The 21,861-nt window shown below is 41.0% G+C and overlaps 2 long non-coding RNA genes across 3 annotated transcripts; one reads left to right on the forward strand and one right to left on the reverse strand.

The window, feature by feature from the left end:
* Positions 1-2,469: 2,469 nt before the first annotated feature.
* On the reverse strand, positions 2,470-18,310 carry LOC134066615 (uncharacterized). Of its 2 annotated transcripts, none has more exons than XR_009936456.1 (3): positions 18,099-18,310; positions 17,816-17,969; positions 2,470-3,715 (listed from the first exon to the last, which is right to left on the reverse strand). It is a non-coding gene; the product is annotated as an uncharacterized LOC134066615 (long non-coding RNA). The 2 variants fall into 2 exon arrangements; XR_009936455.1 differs by having other exon boundaries at positions 18,136-18,309.
* LOC134066614 (uncharacterized) lies at positions 17,255-21,756 on the forward strand. The gene is made up of 5 exons (XR_009936454.1): positions 17,255-17,653; positions 18,498-18,626; positions 18,729-18,794; positions 18,940-19,098; positions 19,189-21,756. It is a non-coding gene; the product is annotated as an uncharacterized LOC134066614 (long non-coding RNA).
* The last annotated feature ends 105 nt before the right edge of the window (positions 21,757-21,861 follow it).

Here is a 21,861-nt window from a genome sequence, read left to right on the forward strand (position 1 = left end):
ATTATGACTGCTGCTAGTGTAGCTAGCATAGCGGTCATATAGTGATTGTCAAAGATTTTTTTTTTTTCTTCTTAAAGGAGAATTCCGGTGTGGTATTGACTTAAAGTGTGTTGAAACATGATACCGAGTGTGAGTGTTTGTCTCAGAGCTGATCTCGACCTGCCCCCTGCACTCAGAAATCTGCCGCTAGTTAGCCGATGCTACCAACAGGTTTTCAATGGGGGTGCTTCGGCCATCGGCTTAGCCATGCAAATAAATCACTGTTTTACACCATTTATGAGGCTCAAAGTAGCTCCACACTTTATTGGTAGACTTCTGAGGGCCCTGACATTTAAAACGAGATACTGAGAACTTTGGAAGTGCACAGGAAGTTTATTTAAAAAAAAAAAAGACTGTTTACAAGCAGTATAGGCGGTGGGCCGAGCCTCGATATTGTGAATTTCGCAAATTCCCATCCGCTGTGTACGATTTTTTTGCAATGACATTTTTAAAAATCCCCTAACCACTATGGACATTGTTTCCAACTTTGTTTCGCTCACCGTTTTAAACAGGCAAATTCACTAGACTACTACAGAAATCCCATTGAAATCTGCTGCGTTCCCTTGACAACAGGAAGTAAACGACGTGGGATGGCACTTGTGTACCGCTATCTTGAGCATGGATCTACGCCGTCAACTTCTAAATTTGACTGTTTTTAATGATTTTATTTACGAACTTGCAACAGCTCAATCCATTGAATCCGGACTGTACTCTTTGCTGATGTGGAACACCTTTCTGTGGCAGATAATGGACTTCCAACTTCAGAGGTATCGATAGGCCATTGAAAGCATTTTGTAGGCCTATAATGATCGCATTTGGCATAGGTGAGACTAAATGCAATATAGTTTTATGTTTCAGATGATTGTTCTCAGTGGCGGAACAACTGCACACAGGGCCCTGGGGCAGAGATGGTTGATGGGCCCCCCCCTCCCCATACGCCCCCCCCCCCCCCCCCCCCCCACCGCTCCGCCCCCCAACACGCATCATAAGATTTGAATGATAACAAAAATGTGACACTAGCAACTAAAGTAATGCAAATTGCTTACGTATTATTTGATATTTTGATCAATTGTGATATTGATATTGATAAATGGTGCAGTCACTTTAAGAACAGTCTGAACGGTTCTCATAATGCTGTTTTGCAGGTCATGCTCAAGGCTGAAGGCTCTACCAGCTGTAGCTCGTTTATTGCACCATATTGATATCACAACTTGTATTACAGTATTACAAGCAGCCTTCATTTGTTGCTTTGGAAATGGAGGGTCCCAAGCTTATATTTCTGTTTGCAAGTAAACGTGCATTTTGAACCTGGTAGCCACTTAGCTATCTGAGTGGAATGCATTCACAAGAATAGTCTAATTTGTGACTCCATTCTTCAGATGGTAAATATTAGGCTAGCTAATAAATAAATTGGCTAAGTTACTCACAGTGAGTGCAGCCAATGTAAAATAGTCTTCTTACCAACCTGAGCTTACAAATGGTGAATCACTGGAAACCTGATCTGCCACCTCCTTTTAGCCTCCCCGTTTTTGCTGCCATCATCATTAGCCACCTTTCTTAAAACGATTATGGCAGATGTCAACAAAGCTAGGTGTAACCTGCCTAATAGCTGTTTTAAAATGTTCTGCACATTTTGCATAATTCCTTGCCGAATTTCGGACGGTAACGGCATCACGTGAAGCGGCCACTTGCTGTTCACATCTTTTTCTGGCCCCGCCTGCCCCGCCCATAGCTCCGCCCCTGATTGTTCTAATAAATTGCGTATTGTTTGCGGAACTGTTTGTGTGTGTTTCTTTCATTGTCATCGTCTGTCATCGTGTAAAGATGTGGTGAGCAACCTTGGGTGGGCTGTGCCTGGATGGGCTTGTCATTGTAAAAATAAACATTGTCATACAGACTGACAAAATAAGCACGTGTATATGTATACATACACGTGTGCTTAGATATAGTCATTGCATTTATGCTAGTAATAGCCGACTGAAAATGAAGTGATGCATGCATGTAGCTGGAAATGCAAAAAGCCCTGTAACCCTTTTCCCACACAAGCTGGGCAAGATTTGTGCAGTGTGCACTTTCATAGGCAAACCTGCACACAACAGAAAGTGTAATTGCTGAAAATGCTGTAGTGGCATATAACCTGAGAGACGACATTCAAGAGGTTCCAGCTAATGTTGGATATCACTGAGAGTACTACTTGCTCTTCACCAACAAAGAGCATAGAGCACTGAAGAGAGAAAAAGACAGTGAGGGTTTGTATTAAAAGGCTTATTCTCTGAGGATCTGGTTTCTGCAAGTAGGCTAGAATAAGACATTAATAAACTGCCAGTCATAATCATGTGTACCCCTGCGGTCAATACCCTGGTGAGTGTGTAGCAGGCCTTTTTAGGGTTATGTATAAAATGTTTGTCATAAAGTGTCACAATGGGTTTCCTGGAATAAAGGAAGATAATCATCATTTTCATCGGTTTAAACTTTATTCAGAGAAAGTACAAATTAGTTTCTGCCCATAAGGGTAGGGTAAGTGGCATAAATTGCATTTATAGTATAATTTCCCACTTTACAAAGTGCCTCTGGTAACAGTAGCCCGTCCCCGTCACATCAGCAACACATACCGTTGCTGAAAAGGATTTTTACCACAAGAACACACATTGTGTAACAAGTGGAGACTGCACATTCACATTGCATACAGCATGCACTGGCAACTGACACAAGGGTGCAATGTTAAGTCATAATATGAACATGCAATTGACATTACAGGGAAGACATACACAGGGCTGCCAAGTCTCGCGCTTTGAGCGTGAGAGTCACGCAATTTGACCCATTCTCACACAACATGCCATACTTGACATTTCTCACGCTTATTTTTCCCCTTTCAGTATGTATTATTATTTTCAGAATAATAAACTGTGGTCCTTGTCTTGCCTTGCCATAGTTCGAGCAACTCTGATTGACTGACCGCAATAACCAATCCATCAGTCCATTGTGCCTAAATCTAACCAACCACAGAAGGCAAAACGCAATATAAACCAATCAGAAGCAACGTAAGGCGGGTCTTGGCGTTGAGCACCAAGTCCCACATTTAAAATGTTCTCCTACTTGCTAGATTTTGTTCACTGTTGATTTGCTGTTTCTCCTTGAGTTTCCAAGTTAACATGTAGCCTACTGTTGTAAGGCTGCTACAAGTCTATCATTGTCCTATATTTGTTGCAGAGCTGTGTAACATTTATTTGCCTCTTCTCTTGGTCAGTTAACACTTGAAAAAGCGACTCTAATCGGAGCTGCCAAGTGTCTCATACCATTTTCTGAAACTTGGCAGCCCTGCATACAAAAAGCAGGATTGGTAGGATTAGTTTGCAGGTGGGTCCAGAAGGAGACGTACAATGGAGTTCAGGGAGAGTATGAGAAAAAGTGTTCATGAGGCAGGAAGATTTGGGGAGGGACCGGTCATTCAGTCTGGAAGTAATGCTGTGAAGCTGGGGTGGGGGGGTGAAGAAGCCATGAGCAGTGATGCAAGCAGCACTTATACTCTCTGGTGACACTTCCCTCTCCACAGTCAGCTTGTGGTCAAGGGGCTCTCAATGGTGAAGGCTGACAGCATACTGTAGGTGTTGGGGAAGTGAGCCTGAAGTCACATCTTGGACCTTGGTTGATGTCATCTCTAAGTACTGTGTGTTATCTAGATAAAGATATAGGTTGAAGACACTGATCACTGAAAGATGCACAGATTCAACATAATAATTTAATAAAAGGAATACAAGATAGTTGACACAGCCCCCCCCCCCCCCCCCCCCCCAGCACCAAAAACTGTTTTGGAACTGGTTCACTGCCAAGGCAAAGCCCTTCAATGTGTGGGTGGCAACTGCTCCTGCAAAAAAAACGATCTACCCTGTACAGACCTATGTCTTTGTATAAACTGTAGCAATTGTGAATAGTTTAACTGCATGACTATTCTGAAGTAACTCATGACGAGAAGTTCATTGTATTGTTTCAGTTCTCTGCTGTTACTATTAGCTAATGTATTCGATTTCATAGCAAACAAAATACAGTATTTTAGTGGAAAGGTATATGCCTTGCTGAATTAATATGTTACAAACATAAAGAACAATATTCATAATATCTAAGTGTCACTGTAAATTAAAACTTACGTGGTTTCACGAAGATATGCACACGACTATCCTTCCAGCTGGATTTTAACTTCCCTAGTACCTTCATAGAATCTCTCCGCTGGCCGCCATCTTGTAATTAAGTCGCGATAAGCCGACTGACGAGCACGAACAAACAGGAAGGATAGGGGAACATATTGCAAACATTTTGAGCTTCGTTGATACTGTGTACTCATCATGCTCTTGTAGACAGTATAACTATATATTTCCTATGGAATTACTTTTGCAATATGTTCCCTATCCTTCCTGTTCGGTCGTGCTCATCAGTCGGCTTATCGCAACTTGATTACAAGATGGCGGCCAGCGGAGAGATTCTATGGGTGCCTCTCATGCAGCGTTTATACGTCCTCCCTCGCTCCTCGATGCCTCGATCCTCACTGATCTACATAAAGAATGATGGGGGGAAACAATGGGATAGTCTATCCAGTGTTAGTTATAGATCAGTGGGAACGCCCCTCGAGGATTGAGCATCGAGGATCGAGGAGGCATGTTGAGAGGCACCCAGTGAAGGTACTGCTTGTAAATAGTCTTTTTAAATAAACTTCCTGTGCACTTCCAAAGTTCTCAGTGTCTCGTTTTAAATGTCAGTGGTGTAAAACAGTGATTTATTTGCATGGCTAAGCTGATGCCCGAGGCACCCCCATTGAAAATGTTGGTAGCATCGGCTAACTAGCAGCAGATTTCTGAGTGCAGGGGGCAGGTCGAGATCAGCTCTGAGACAAATGCTCACACTCGGTATCATGTTTCAACACACTTTAAGTCAATATCACACCGGAATTCTCCTTTAAGAAGAATGATACGATCACACTCACACGCACAAACACACACACACACACACACACACACACACACACACACACACATGCACATATCATCATCATCATCCGCGATCACTCACACACACGCACACTCTCATACACAAAAGCAAACTCACACATGCACACACTCATTTATATACATATGAGCTGCAACAGTAGGAGATATATGCATACAGTATACATTGCACAAATAGGAGATACAGGAAAGTTGACAGGCGTAAATTTCTTTTTGTGCAGAGAATGTGCAAAACTGAGCGGCGGTCATTTTGTGTACCGCTATGCGGTGCATCTAGTTATGATTGTTTCCCAAGAAACAACATTGTCTCAACTTTCCAATGAGACCATTTGATTATAGGCCAAACTAGGGAACACTGGCCTCTGAAGGACATGCTGCCCACTGCACCTCATAGGAGTGCCAGTCCAAAGTTTGTCTTGCATATGGCCTTGAGTCATACTTCCTCAGCAGCTAAATGGAGACTTGGAGCATGATGGAAGATGGAAGATGGAAGCAATAACCCATCCAAACTCCCCAGAAATCAAGCTACTGCAATCACTAGCACTCCAAAAATCAACATGGTGGCTGCTCCACTCCCTGGGTGCCCCTCATGTAGGGATTTATCAATCCTTCCTTCCTTCCTTCCTCGATCCTTCCCCCGGTCATAGCCCCTCCTACTAATGAATTTTGTGAAGGAAAAGACGAAGGAACGAGCGGAGGATGGAGGAACAAAGCCCGATGAACTGCGCAAATGAGACGTCCTATGCCTCGACTGCGTACACTCCATTTTGAAAATGTGCGACATCATCTGCAGTCTAAGCAACTTGTCAGCTCTTCTGCTGATGAAAAAGGACATTCACAACATTGTCTTTTGAACTCAACACATGACTGCATAATTAAAAATCACTAGGTCCGACATGATGCTTTTTTGTGTAGATACACAAAATGTTTCAATGGCAAATGTTTATAAGGACGTTCAAATAATGAACTAATTGTTTGTTAGGGTATACATTTATGTTTATTCATGAGCCCCTAACATAATCCCACTATAGCTTTTAGCATCAACTTCACACGCCATAAATAAGACAATATTTCTATATTTCTATATTTTAAACGTTATACCGGATACGTCATCCATAGCCACAGAACGCCCATCTCCGAAATAACACTTCCTTGTATCGGGATTTCCACTTCCCTCCTCTGTCCTCGGCCTTGCCTCCTCTTGTTGCAATTACATGAATGAGATGTCCTCGTGAAGTCGACTGTGAGCGATTTCCCTGTGAACGAGGATCGAGGGAGAAAGGAAGGACCGATAAATCCCTACATGAGAGGCACCCCCTGACACAGCCTGCTGAAGGAGGCAGTGGGTAGACAACGAGGAGACCGCCCTTGTCGCCGCCCTGGAGAAACCATTGCCAAGGATCGAGTCATCCACCCTGCTGCCAATGGAGCAGCTGAAGGGGACCCACGCCAACTCAAGAGCCTGCATACCGCCCCATACCAGCTACATGGATGAAACCGGCACGTCCCATGGGTTCATTAGTTGACACTTGACACGCTCGTCTGGCTCCCAGGCTGCCCATCCTCTGCCACTTTTCCCACGGGCACCCTCCAGATCGGTGACTCCATAATCGAAAAGTGCGTTATCTTGATGCAATTACATGCTGTCTTCCTAGTGCCACTGTTCCCATTATCTTGGAAAAACTCCGTAACATCTCCCTCTCCCACTGTCAGTAAACAAAATCATCAGATATGACATTCAGCAGAATTCACAGCCTCTACATGTGGCTTCGGACTGTGTGCTGGGTGGGCCTTATGTTTATTAAGCATGTCATGGGTGTGTTTTGGGCGTAACATCCTTAAAACCAATGAGAGTGACATCGGTCCTTCCCTTTAACAGCAAGCAACGTGACTTCGAACAGTGCATTGTTATTTTGATGTCACCGGCGCATTTGAAGGAATCTGCAGCTATACCGCAATAATATATCAGTCAAGAAATATAATGAGTTTGCCTCTTTACCACCTCAAAAAAACTGAGAGAGCTGATGTCAAAACATGATTTAGAAAAACTCATTCATGCATATCTTTAGCAGGGTTGATTACTGCAATGGACCTTTCACAGGACTTCCTAAAAAGACTAGCAAACAGCTTCAGGTGATTAAAATGCAGCAGCTAGGGTTTTCACAAAAACAAAAAGAACTGATCACATTACTCCAATTCTTAAATCTCTGCGCTGGCTTCCAGTAAGTCACAGAATTGACTTTAAAGCACTACTGCTTGTTTATAAATCAGTAATGGAGCAGGACCTAAATACCTATCAGACATGTTTCAGCAGTAAACACCTTCTCGTCCTCTCAGGTCTCTGGAGAAAAACCTGTTAGTAAACCCTGCTGTTAGAACTTAACACGGCTCAGCTCTGGAAACAACTTTCGGATGACGTTAAAAAGGCCCCAACTCCAGCCAGAGGACAGGACACACCTGTATCTGTCTTTTAATGATTCCACTTTGAGTCTTTTATGTTTTCTTGTTAATTATTCTTTATTTTTAAATGATTTTCATTTTACCTTAATTTATGTATTCCTTTTGTGTTTTATGCACTGAATTCTGAATTAAGGTTTCTTCTGTTCTGAAAATTGAAACCTGATGTGTGTGATCCCTCAACACGCTGGAGAATTGCACTCATGGTGAGTAGTAGCTACTGGATTGTTCCTTTTAAGTCCTACATTCTGCCTATGGCTGGGCAAAGGGAGATTTGGGTGAGTATGGCCCCTGTCTTTCATAACCGAATAGACAGTATTTGTTTGAGGATAGTTTTTGTTGGGTGGAAGTCAGCGTCACTGACGGCTGAGCTATTGGCCATGGGAATTAAGGTCTCCCCAGTAACAAAGGAAATATTGTGTGCGCACACAGATGGGCCTACGTCAATGAATCTCCCAAGAGCGGCAACAGCTCTGGGTGTTTGAGAAGGATCCCCATCACTGGTTTGCTAATTGGACTCTGGCAAAGTCTATTTGTTAAGAACATCTATATGCTTTTATCTGCTATTACTGCTTGATTTTTGTTTATGTAAAGCACATTGAAGGACCTTTGTGTATGACATATGTGTGTGTATAAATAAACTTGACTTGACTTGACTTTCTTATAACATAAAATTGAAAATATTTGAGTGAACATTAACTCCCTGTCATTCAATGTCACATCAACATCTGCCCCATCACAAGAGACAAAATAAAGCATCCCTGGTTTTACCATCATCAGGGTTCTGACCCATTTTCACTGACTTCCTGGTCACTGAATTCCAAAACCTTTCCATGACTTTTCAATGACCTTTGAATAAAATGTCCATGTCCTTTCACGGCCTAGGCTACAAGTAGAAAATTGATTACTGTACATCACAGGTTGGGCCAACAATGACAAATGACAGGATAGGATAAAAAGTGTTTTCTCCCGAACTATTATATATCTATGAAGGAAACAATCATTGTATGTGAGTTGATGTACAGTATGCTCCAGATGTGCCACTAGACCTAAAACTGCACTGTGGCACATGAGTGTGAGTGTGAGTTTACTCATTTGCACTTTAGAATCTTAAAAATTCACACACAGGTGGATGATACTGCAACAGTTAAGAGATGGTCAAAAATAGAGCCTAAACTTCGGCACTCCATGAAATTATGTCGAAGTGGTTACCTGTGTTAACTATTTAATTTGATCAATTCTATGTAGATCAGTCCTACTCTAGACTCTCATATTAGGGATGCACCGATCCGATATTTGGATCGGATATCGGCCCCGATATGAACAAAATAGCTGGATCGGGGATCGGAAAAAATGAGCCGATCCATGGGCCGATCCGAATTTAATATAGTCTCAAAAAAAGGCTGAGCCATGACGCGCAACCAGCCATTTAGCGCCGCTGTAGCAGCAGCTCACTGCTGCGGGTTAGAGTGTGCCTCACCTCACTGTGTGCTCTGAGTGTCTAAATTCATGGATGGGATAAATACAGATACCAAATTTATGTCATAGGATCAAAAGAATATCTATACTAACCACCATTTGTCATAGATTAATTACGATCTTCATGCGTTTTGTTGCATTTAGGCAACACGTTTAATGTGTAACAGTCAACACAAAATAGGCTACTCAAACTAAACACATTGTCATTTTCATCTCATCTGTATAAACTGTTCTAGTATAAAGACATGCAAATGTTCAAATTGGCTGTTAAAAACGTATCATTTATTAGATAAAACATACAACTTCTACCGTTTACCACCATTCAAACTCCGTGGGGAAACTGCGGGACCGTACCACTATGCGTAAATAGAGGGGTTTCGCGGGTGACACCATTTTGGCAGGGGTGTTTCAATGTATGTCACTAAAATGGGATTTTTATCTGCAAAATTGTTTTTTGTTAGATTTACTATTTAGTAATAACTGTGAACTTGAATTTGAATGCTGTTCCAAGTTGCTGCTGGTGTGCAACTGTTTATTTGTAATACTAGTAATATAATCAATAATGATGATTATAATAATAATAATAATGATAATAATAATACATTACCTTTATATCTAAGTGTTATTTTGTTAGATTTTTTGGAAAGTAATGTTTAGTTAGGGAAAGAATGTAGAATCAAGTCAAGCCTGATGCCTTTAGTCTTTTCCACATGGTGAGGTATACAGTTTATTAATTAACAATGGTATCGGATCGGTATCGGATATCGACCGATACGCAGAGCCCAGGCATCGGTATCGGTATCGGGACTGAAAAAGTCGGATCGGTGCATCCCTATCTCATATACACTATATCGCCAAAAGTATTTGCGAGTTTAGGAGTGTGTTTATGGGAATTTTCGACCATTCTTTCAGAAGCGCATTTGTGAGGTCACACATTGACGTTGGACAAGGAGATTGGCTCTCAGTCTTTGCTCTAATTCATCCCAAAGGTGTTCTATTGGGTTGAGGTCAGGACTCTGTGCAGGTCAGTCAAGTTAATCCACACCAAACTCATCCATGTCATCCATCCATGTCTTTATGGACTATCATGCTTAGTGCACTGGTGCACAGTCATGTTGGAACAGCAAGGGGCCATCCCCAAGCTGGGCCTTGTCCCTTAGTTCCAGTGAAAGGAACTCGGAATTCTTCAGCATTAACCAAGAGATTTTGAACAATTCCATGCTCCCAACTCTGTGGGAACAGTTTGGGGATGGCCTTCGGGATGAATTAGAGTGGAGACTGAGAGCCAGTCTCCTCGTCCCAACATCAGTGGGTGACCTCACAAATGAGATTCTGAAAGAATGGTCAAACATTCCCATAAACACATATCATATATCATATACACTATATTGGCAAAAGTATTTGGTCACCTGCCATGACCCCATATGAACTTCAATCACATCCTATTCTTAATCCATAGGGTTTAATATGACGTCGGTCCACTCTTTATAGCTATAACAGCTTCAACTCTTCTGGGAAGGCTTTCCACAGGTTTAGGAGTGTTTCAAATAGGAATTTTTGACCATTCTTTCAGAAGCGCATTTCTGAGGTCACACACTGATGTTGAACGAGGAGACTTGATTAGGATTGAGGTTAGGGTCAGAGTTTGGGTTAATGTGTGTGGTAGGAGCAGCCTTCACTCAGTCTCTTGTGTTTCTTTTCAAAGTGCTTGGTCAAACTTGTATGCTTACTCAGAAAAGGAAAAAGGCTGCACTTTGCATATAAACGTGTTTTATTGCACAGACACAGTTCGGCTTAGAGCTCAGAGCACACTGAGGATAGCACTAAGCCGAAACACGTCTGTGCAATAAAACACGTTTATATGCAAAGTGCAGCCTTTTTCATTGTCATGTGGTCATAACAGTTCATATGATAAGTTGATAAGTTGTCACAATATCACCACCACCCTACTGACAAATTATTAAAGGATCACGTCATTGCACCAACACATACTCTCATTTGCAATACTACATTGTGGAGGGAAATAACAATCCAGATATGGCTCGTGGTAGACGCACTAGGCGGAATGCTGATGGGCATGCCGCTGACCAGGGCGAGGAGAGAGAGACACCCCCGACGGAGGATATGTTTGCGGAGATGCTAAGAAAGATTTTGTGGCGGAATGGATAGTATTGAAATTTCAATTGCTCAACTTGGAGGAAAACTTGTTAAAAGATTTTGACATTGACTAGAGCTTAGATCGGGCCCAAAAAATCAAGCCCGAACCGGCCCGAGCCCGTGCACGTTGTGTCCGAGCCCGGCCCGGCCCGACATATTAACTGTAATTATGAGCCCGAGCCCGATTTAAACCCGACACTTTTTTAAATGCGTGAGCCTTATAACTGACGTTCTCAACTAGGCCTACAATTACGAGTTGTTTGAACTACATAAATCTGAATTAGGCCTATCTTAATGAATAATGAAACAAGGACTAAGCATGTAAACTTCGTTGTTTGTTTATTCTGAAATGGATCACAAATGGATCCGAATGAAGAAACGCAAATGTCAAAACGAAACGCCAACGCAAATGTTGTCACTGTCTGTCCACGACTTGTTCGAAACTCTTCCATACGTCCGACTTTCCTCCAGACTTGCTCAAAGTTAATTCTCCTGATTTAATTTTCTTCTTTATATCGTCCATCTCCATGTTGCGCTTAAGCTAGGCCACACAATGTTCTACAGCAGAGCAGCAGTGTGATGCGTGCCAGTGGAGGAGACCGTGCGCATGATGTGTTGCATTTTGTAACTTGCAACTTTGTACACATTTTGTTACTTAAGCCTACTTTGCTAAAAAATATATTTAATATTTCGGATAATGGCATAGTCTCCCCACCCAGTTAGGCTAATAAAGAAATTATATATTTAAAAAAAAACCACAAATGCTTGATCAAAGGTCCGACCCGGCCCGGCCCGAGGATAGTGGCGGGAAATATCGGCCCGACCCGGCCCGCGGGTCGGGTCGGGCTCGGCTCGGGCTCGGGCTCGGGCAGAGAATCTAAACTCTAACATTGACCCAGGGTCTGCCTCCCATGGGCACTGGCCACCTCTTTCCACAACTTCTACATGTGTATTTGAGTTGGAGGAAACACAATAAACATTCTGAACCCTATTGATTGCTGTTGATGAGTCAACTAAGTTAATGGGAGCTCTGCGAGCATCTTGCAGTACATTAATTGAAAGCTCAGTCAGGGAGGGCTGAGAAACAGCTGCAACTGTGGAAACAGTTGCAAACAGTCTCTTGGAACCTGAGAAGGCTAAAAATTAAGGATCTCCAAAAACATCCTGCATGGGCCAAGGGAATGAATGACATGGACGGCTGGAAATGGAACCTGTCAGACTGACTGGAAGATATCCCATCAACCGAGTAGAGCTGAGCGAATTAGATAATTGTCATGATTACATCGGATATTCGGAAAAAAGTTCGCTAAAAAGTTTACTACTCAGCCGTATAGTGAGTTACAAAGTTATGACACCAATCACACAATGTTGTATTTCTCCGAAAATAGAAAAGGTACATATTAAGGCTTAAAAGTTAAAACACTTCAGATGTAACATTATTCAATGTCAAAGTGATGCCAAAATGAATGGGGGTCAATGGAATGCTAGCTGGAAGTGGTCTACTCTAGGCCTCCTCCTAGCCTCCTCCTCCTATCTACTGTACTCTCCAAACGTTCGCATACCCCCTTGGTTTTTATTTCGCTGCAGTGTCTGCTCAAGGATCTTAGAGTGAAGCATAGCGCTCTAGAATCTTTGGCCTGGTATGCTGTTTTCATTTAGAGTGCTTTGAGATGTACTCTGTCTGTGCATGAAAAATGTGCTATATAAATACTTACTTACTAAATGGCCTGGGCCCTAAATGCATTGCAGAAATGCTAGTGTCACACAGGGATGTGCAATAATATTCCACAATTGAATTGAAACTGGCTCTTAAATTCCAATGAAATCCTTGAATCTCACTTGCATTTCAATTCAGATAGCAAACAGGAAGCCTATACCTGCTAGAGATCATACTGTAGATCTACTGGGGCCAGTCAGCTTGTCATCCCCAGAGTCAATATCAAACAAGGAGATTAGATTTGCTCCAATTGTTCCTTTTTTCTTCTGCCTTTGATTAATCTGTTGATTTTCTAATAGGCCATATTGATTTTTTAAAAATAGTTTATTTATTCTTTTAAATTTATTTTATTCATTTATTTATTTTGTTCTTTTATATTTCTTTTCACTTGGGCTACTGTATTTCTATTTTATGTGTTTGTTCTGTCAGTGTCTTGGGCTATTTACATTTTATTTGTTTGTTCTGTCTGTGTAAAGCACACTGAAGGACAATTATGTATTATAATGTTATACAAATAAATTTGACTCCGACTTCGACTTTGACCTTTGTGTTTGGCATTAATGGGCTGGCACTTGGCATTACAGGGTTGGCAACTCTCATCTTGTGAGACACTCCCACGATGTCATGTCATACCCTTGCAAAAAATCTCATGCCAATTATTTCTTTTGTAATCTATTCACATTCACAGATGATCCAATAAATACTGTAAGCTACTGACAACAATGATACCCAAGCCATTACAGAAGCGATTGCGAACAGGGGTGGCCACAGATGTTTTGGGGGGGCTAATTATCAGAGGTGGAAAACTTCAGCAAAGTCTAAGGCTGCGTTTAGACTGCCAGTTTGAAGTGACCCAAATCCGATTTTTTGCTCTCATGTGGCACGCATCCGATCTGTGCCACGACAGTGTAAACAGAAAAAAAACACATGAATTCCGATCTCCTCAGGTCGGATACAGGCCCCTTTCGTATGTGGTTTTAAATCAGATATGGATCGGATTTGTGTGCATGTGTCTACAGTCTAAACAGACAAATCGGATATTCCAGTGCAATGCGTCCCACACGTCATTAATCTGTGACAATTTTGCGCCTGGTGACGGGTTACAATTCCAAGTGGGCGCGCTTGCGGAGCGTGTTAAAAGTTATGGTTATGGTTATGGTTATGGTTATGGTTATTTAGCAGACGCCTTTGTCCAAAGCGACATACAAATAAATAACAATACAAATTAAATAACAGTGAACAATTACAAAAGGGGAGAATAGCAATATTATCAATAAAACAATCAATTAAGCACTAACCTAATGAGAAATAAAACAATGAAATGGGAATAGCAATCAAATAAGTCATTCAGTTAATTATATAATAACAATAACTATAGCATGGTAAGGCTAAATTTAAGGACAATAGCAGAATAAATGTCAAATTCTAACAATGGACAAATTATAACAAAACAATACTATTATACAAACCATAACACATAACAAACGCTCAAAAGACTAAGTGCATATTAAACAAATATGCCTTAAGACCCCTCTTGAAAGATCCAAAACTGTTGCTGGAACGGAGAGCACTGGGCAACTCATTCCACCAACACGGAACCACTGAAGAATAGGATAGACTATTAGTTGATAGACTATTACGTTTCCGTAGACCATACTGAGAATAAAACATTTGTAGCCTACATAATTATCTACAATCGTAGGCCTATAGCCATCCAAATATGAATGGTCTACTGTAAATAGCCTACAACCAGATATTAAGCAAAAAAGTGCCAAATTCAAGCATCGCGATTTGTAGGCTATTTGCCTATTTTTAAAACTGCAACTGCAGTTCTGTTTGTTTAACTTTGCTTCGTGAAATTTGAATGTGTAGACTTCAATCACGTCATTCATTTCGTCAGTCCCTCGATCTGTTTCAAGTTGAGTGCCATTTGATTTATATAGTCACAGGAAATGCAATTAAATGAAAATAAAAAACATGACCTAGACCTGTGCGGGTTAGTTGCATAGACAGTAAAAGAGTTAGTTGTAACACCCGTCTCTGGCAAAATTAACTGATTTTATAGCGCATGCACGAGCATGATTGCGAGTTATGGATTATTTTTATGTGCCGCTATCACACCCAAAGAAAGTTAACACAGCAACTTTAAATATCAGTGTTGGACCAATTGCTTCAGACATGTAAGAAATAAGCAGTTCATCAACTATATTAACAGGTTTTATCAAGTCGATATGACCAAAATAAGCCTATTTAAAGGTTATTGTGAGCTAGCATAATACCGTATGGTCTGCAATGGCCAATCACTCATACAACTAGCTTTAACAGTCATACATTTGGACCTTTTTTGTTGATTATATATCAAAACAGATGTTCATTGTTTAAGCCAGTAGTGTTTTGTGTTAAAATATGTTGTAGGATTCACGATTTTAGCACTGTTACAACCATGACGCTATACTGTTACAAGCCTACCGCACTTTTTTATGGCTGCGTAGGTTGGAACAAAGGTATCCTAAATGTCACTAAGTTCAGTTATTAACAAACTGCAACATATTTGTTACATTCTGTTTCAACTTTCATGGTGTAGAGATGTATGACTCTGTTCTGGTCAAGTTTCACTGCTCTCAAGTCTATCGTCTTTGTGTAAAGCCAGTTTGAATTGAAAAAAATAAAAAAAAAATTACGATTGTGCTGGTTCTCCCCTACAAGAAACTTTTAGCCCATGCGCATGCGGGCCATTTCAAGTGTCTGGCAAATGTAAACACACATGATCGGATTTGGGTCACTGGCGAAAGTAGATGTAAACATGCAATCAAAAAAATCGGATATGAGCACAAAATCGGAATTGAGCATATCCGATCTGCAGTCTAAACGCAGCCTAATAGTCACAGACAGCTGGCAACCAATTTTGAATAACATTTAACAACTTTTTTTTAAAGATTGGGACTTATACATATGACATAGCCTAACCATCAGCAAATTCAAGGGATCTCCCGTGAAAAAGATGGCAATACAAAGCATGATTATTAGAGCACATAGCCTGCCTCTATGCGAGTTAAGTAGCCTGGCAAGCCAAACTATACAGAAATGTATAGTCTGGGGTCGGACCATTCACAGAGTTGAAGCCTGTGGGTGGGATGAACAGTTGTCTTTCAAACTGCCTCTGCACGTAATAGGCCAGCATTTGTGACCAATCGTAGCCTTCTTTAAAACTAATGACTTGAGTGCTTCTTTCTGCTCAAACTTCAAAGAAAAGCCCAAGTCTAACTCTTCCAAAGCCGATTCAAACGAGCGCGCTTCGTTAGCCTCATCCATCTTTTGTTTTTCTCTATGGTTGTGTGATACGGCCTCAAACCCAACTCGTCGAACGAGGACGCATGGTCCAGCCCCCTGGCGTCTTATCGGAAGCCGAAGGTGAGCTAAGGCAGGCTCAAGGACTCCGTACACAGATAGAGCGCTCTGATTGGCTAGGCTGAACTCGAGCCTAGCGCAGGCTTGTCCTCAACTGTGCGACCCTAGACCATCCCGCTAGGCAAAAATATTTTTGGCCGCTGTGCGTCTAGATTTCTGGGCTAGGAGTTAAGCACATAGGGTTAACAACATAGGGGTGCCAACACTTATGACCCCAGTATATGTGTGTGTGTGTGTGTGTGTGTGTGTGTGTGTGTGTATGAGTGAATGGTTTGAAGAAGAGGAGTGGATAGAAAGTGGGAAGGAATGTGCCTTATATCCTCGTAGAATGGAGAGACAGAGAGAGAGCTGGCCTAGTTGAGCAGAGAGCAGTTGATGCAGGTGCAATCAATTTAACTGGCTGTCAATTAAACTTGATAGGGCCTAGTTGTTGAGCAGCTGGTCGTTGACACAGGTGCAAATCAGCATAATTAAAGTCAATTGTGATGTCACAGTCCAACGCAGAGTCAAAATAGGTTTATTACCTACGTAATAAAGTTTTAACCAAGTTTCTACGTTAAACGGTTGAAGCTGAATTAGACGCAGACATTTTGAGAAGAAGAAGATGATGATGACTTACAGAACTTACGAATAACAGAACAGTAGCCTAAGCATTTGCATGCACTGTAATTAATTGGCAAACTATATGGCAAATGGTTTCTGAGATGAATGTGGCTACTTACTGTAATAAAGATGGGCCTACTTCCAGTGACAACATGATGTTTTGGCATCAGACCATGCATGTTTATCACAGACAAACCAGACCAACAACCATTTCAAAGCAGTGAAGGTCAGCACCAGCTCAACACCATAGACAGTAGGTCAACACTCTCATTCAAGAGCATAATCTATCCGTGATCATCTTATCGTATCCTGATTGGACTGATCCAGTGATGGGATTGCTTGAGTGTGTACAGTATGTGGAGTTGGGGTTGGGGTTGGGGTTGGTAAGTCAGAGGCAGACACAACTTTAAAATGTCTGTTTCACGTAGCATGGACGACTGACGACAAGATGTTCTGTTTTTGTTTTCTCCTAGATGGAAATTTGGACTCGTCCCCTTTTACTGTCAATGGTCGTCATCCAAGTGTTACTTTTCCTGCAGACTTTCCAAAGAGGAGGCTATGTTATGTTTGGGGAAACACGAGTGCGCACACGACGAAGTGAAAGTAAGCTGACGCAGGTTACAGTGATTCAAAGATGAAATGAACACGCACAGAGATTAAGTTTCAAGTATTCGACTGGCATATATATTTTAAAACGTCTTATTTGCACTTCTACCCACGAAATGGAGTTGATCTAAGGAGCCGATCATGGCAAATTGTGGTTCTCTACGACTAACAGAATAAAAAATGACCAATGGTAAGTAGCATGCCCAATCTACATGTAGATCAAGCAATTTGTTAGGCTACGTAGTTCTGGCAGCTTAGCAATCGAAATGTTTACTGTCTTTTGACTTATCCTATGCATAAACACAATAGGCTTGTCTATAACATCAGGACATTTCGATGAATGCAGACTTACTTGAGAGTAGAGCCATCAGGACATGCTTCTCCACCACACGAAGGCTACCGGCGACTGTTTCTCCGTTTCTCCGGCGACTGTTTAATAGTCTCTGACGGGACTTTCCAGGGCTATTTCGTCTATTTGTCTTGTCAAAATGAAACCAAACTGATTTCTGGGAAAGGAGAGATCATTTGGAAAGTGAATGTAAAATTCCCAACAATGTACAAACAAATAAGCTACTGAAAATGTGATATTGAGCCAGCAGTCACTATACGCAATAACTTCGGGGTCTGATGGTAACCTGTTAGCTGCAAACAAATTAGTTGAATTTTCCTTACGAAGTTTGTTCCTGTAAAACAACTACATTCCATCAGCCGGATTCACTCAAAGCTGTGAAGGTAAATGGCCCGTTGGGGGAAAAAAGGCCATTTAAAGTCTTAGCTTAGCCTTTGCACTCATGACGCTGTCGAACACTGTTTTGAAGACTGATCAATACAACGTTACAGCGAGGCCGATTGGCTATAACCTCTCTGGCATAGCATGCATAGGCTAATGTAGCCTATACACCTGCCGGTCCTGTCAATTCGCGTCATATTATTGGACAGAAATATAAGCATGTTGCATGAGGTGCGTAGTCTAATGTACCCCCCAACACCCCACCCCCCCTTTTTTTAATCAATGCATCTTTCTTCACCTTCAGCATTTTCTGTGCACTCTGGCATGGTCTCTTATTCTACTACCTCTTGGGTCCTGCTGCACAAGCCAAAAGTCCAAAGAAGTCATTGCAATGGATTATTTCCATGTCATCAAACCACGTATGGAGGGCATTGTGAGTACAATGCAAAAATAACTCATTGATTTTTTTTGGTCAATTAAAGTGTATTTATAAATTTAAAAGAATAATTAGGCCATACCTACATTTCACCCTTAGTTAAATGACGTTGTCAAAGAACTGAGTGGAACATGCAGACCGGCCAACAGAAGCGGAAATGCAACGGTGGGATAAATGTTTGACATAGTCCATAAAAAGAAATTTTGTTTTCCAAAGGAATCTTAAGGAATCGCCTATATGATGCCCTCTGATGGTCATTCAAATTATTACATGCAACAGATTTTATTGATAGGGGCTGTGTCCTTTGCAGGAGTTGCCGAGTGTCTCAATACAATTTCTCAACCATGTCGTCTGTAAACATTCACCGAAAAATTTCTGCCATATGAGTCCTAAAGTGGAACAGCTCACTGGAGAAATTCATGCTTCATTAGGATGCTCATGCAAGGCACAGCACTCTACTCAGAAAAAGGTAGGCCTGCACACTAAATGTTATCACACTTTCTAAATGGCCCTTTTCCCCAAATTAAACACTTTGCCTCTTTTTTTCTAACAAAAACAGTGTCAACCACAACTCCGCTTGCGGAAGAAACTTTGCACACTGAAACACTGGCTAGAGAGGATAAAGGACCTGTACAGTCAGTTCAACTCTACTTGAGCGTTGGCTCAGGAAGCAGGAGGACAGCATAATGTTTTCATAATGACTCTTGAAGTTGGAAACGCTCCAGTCCAGTGTAACTCTACAGTGCCTCCGCTACTCAAGCACAGGGAAAGGACACTTGGACCAAGAGGAGAAAAGAGAGGCCACCTATCTCAAGCTTCTGGCGGAGTATGGAGAAAACGGCTGTGAGGATGCACATTACCAGTGTCGTTTGATGGATACAGCCTTTCAAGGAGCTTTATTGACTGGAGGGGATTTGGTGTAATAACCAGCATTTTTTATTTGTTTGTTTGTTTTGTTATGCCCCTATGAGGACCACTCCACCAAGAATGCTTTATTATGAATGAAACCAGTGTAGACAGCCTAAACTTGCCAGGACCATTCAGGATGGATGTCAAGCCATACTGACTTAAGTTGATAAGTTAAGACTGTAACTAAAATATGTATAATAACAGGAGAGAATGAACACTGCATTACTGAAAAACCCATAGCCTACTGTATATGAAGTTCAAAATATCTGTTGTGTTTCTTAGACATGTTCTATAGTCAGTTCACTGTCACACACTACCATAAATGAAGAAGTCCATGTGATTATATGACAAAAACACATGATGGGAATACATATTGTAATTAAACGTTCTGTTCTGAAGCAGTACACTGAGGCCTATACACTAATTTAATTGGACTCTCCTTTAAACAATAAAATATAGCTATGATATCGCTACATATGGTTATGGGATTTGGCAGAAGCTTTCGTCCAAAGCGACATACAAATAAAAACAATAAAATAATTCATTTAACAGTGAACAATTTAAAAAGTTGTTCAGACTACATTAAAATAGCAATTACAAACAACAATGTCAATTCAATCAATAGCTTAATGAAAATAAAGCAAATAAACAATAATGTCCATTAATTCAATCATATAACAACAATGACATGTTACAGCTGCATTAAGGAGAATAGCAATACAAAATGTCAATTCAACAGCCTAATGAAAATAAACAATACTATAAAACCATAACCCATAAGAAGCAAACTAAATGCATGTTCAACAGATATACATGTAGACCTTTAGATCCCTCATTCCAAAACTATGGAATGGAATGGAGAGTACTGGGCAACTCATTCCACCAACATGGAAGAACTGATGAAGAGTCTAGAATTTGACCTAACATGTATAGCTGGTCGACACAACAGACACTTATCAGAAGACCGCAGTGGGCGAGTGGGGATGTACATCTTGATCATTGAACTGTAATAGCAGAGAGCAGATCCAGTCAGTGTCCTATAGGCCAAAGTGAGATACAGTATTTAAATCTGGCCACAGCAGAGAGTAACTAGGGGAGGAGTTACATGTCCTCTTTGGCTGATTGAACACTAGGCATGCTGTAACATTCTGAATCAGTTGTAACAATCTTAACACACAAACAAGTAGTCCAGCTAACAGTGAATTACAATTGTCCAGCTTGGAAATAACCAAGCCATAGAAGAAGCTGTGTGGAATCTTGTGTCAGATCAGGTCTAATCTTCCTAATGTTGTAAAGGATAAACCAACATGATTTTGAAATTGAGGCTACATGCTCAGAGAAGTCAATTACTATAATCAATTACTGTGTAACGGCCAAGTTGTGAGCCGAGGGGTTGGGGTCAGTGAAGATGAGTCAAGCTGGATGCTGATCTGTTGAGGAATAGCTGTTCTGACTGGAAACACCAAAATATGTATGTGTGTCTGTGTATAAAAGCACGTGCACGCGCACGCACACACACACACACACACAGAGTATATTGTGAGAGTGTTCAATATGTGAACACAATTGAAAGTTTTGAATCCTACCTCAAAGATGGGAGTGAGGGCATTGCTTATGATTTCTTAGTACAGATTTAAAGGAGAAATCCGAGTTTTTTTTGTCACAGAATGGTGTTGGTATGAGTAAAAACGATCAGTCCTTGCTCGAGTTAGAGCTGCCAGGCAGCTACTGCTATTCCTAGAAATTCCAATGTCTGTAAATTGAAAGATGTCTGTAAAATGAAATATGTAAATTCCAGTGTCTGTAAATTGAACAAGTTCAGGTATATTTCAGGCCACGTAATCTGGACTGCTCAGGTGAAATGTGCTTTTAGTCCATGATATAGCTTCCTGATATAGATTCTTTGATGCTGATTTTCTACACTAATGGTGCAATATAAAAAATGGTAGGGGCTGATGTTCATGTAAAGTAGCATATTCTGCACTTGCTAAATGTTCTGCTATACACAGACTAACACATTCATAGATGTGCTATGAAGGGCTTTATACTGATTTTAAAAAGGGTACAATTGACAACAACAATAAACAAATGAAAAAAAATGGCATTATCAGCCATAGCCCTCAAACAAATTGTAAACATCAGTATCTGCCAAGAAATCCATTGAGTATCAAATTAATACAAATGTGACAGACATCACACAACAAGCAAACAGTTTGTGTATTTCTTTTTTTTTTTTTTTAATCATTTATGGTGATAACAGATTTTTTGAAATGCAGTGTATTTGCAACCTTTGGCTATCTTTTTCCATAAAAGCTTGTTGATC

This window comes from Sardina pilchardus, chromosome 19, assembly GCF_963854185.1.
Source record: "Sardina pilchardus chromosome 19, fSarPil1.1, whole genome shotgun sequence".
In the NCBI taxonomy this organism is placed as follows: domain Eukaryota; kingdom Metazoa; phylum Chordata; class Actinopteri; order Clupeiformes; family Clupeidae; genus Sardina; species Sardina pilchardus.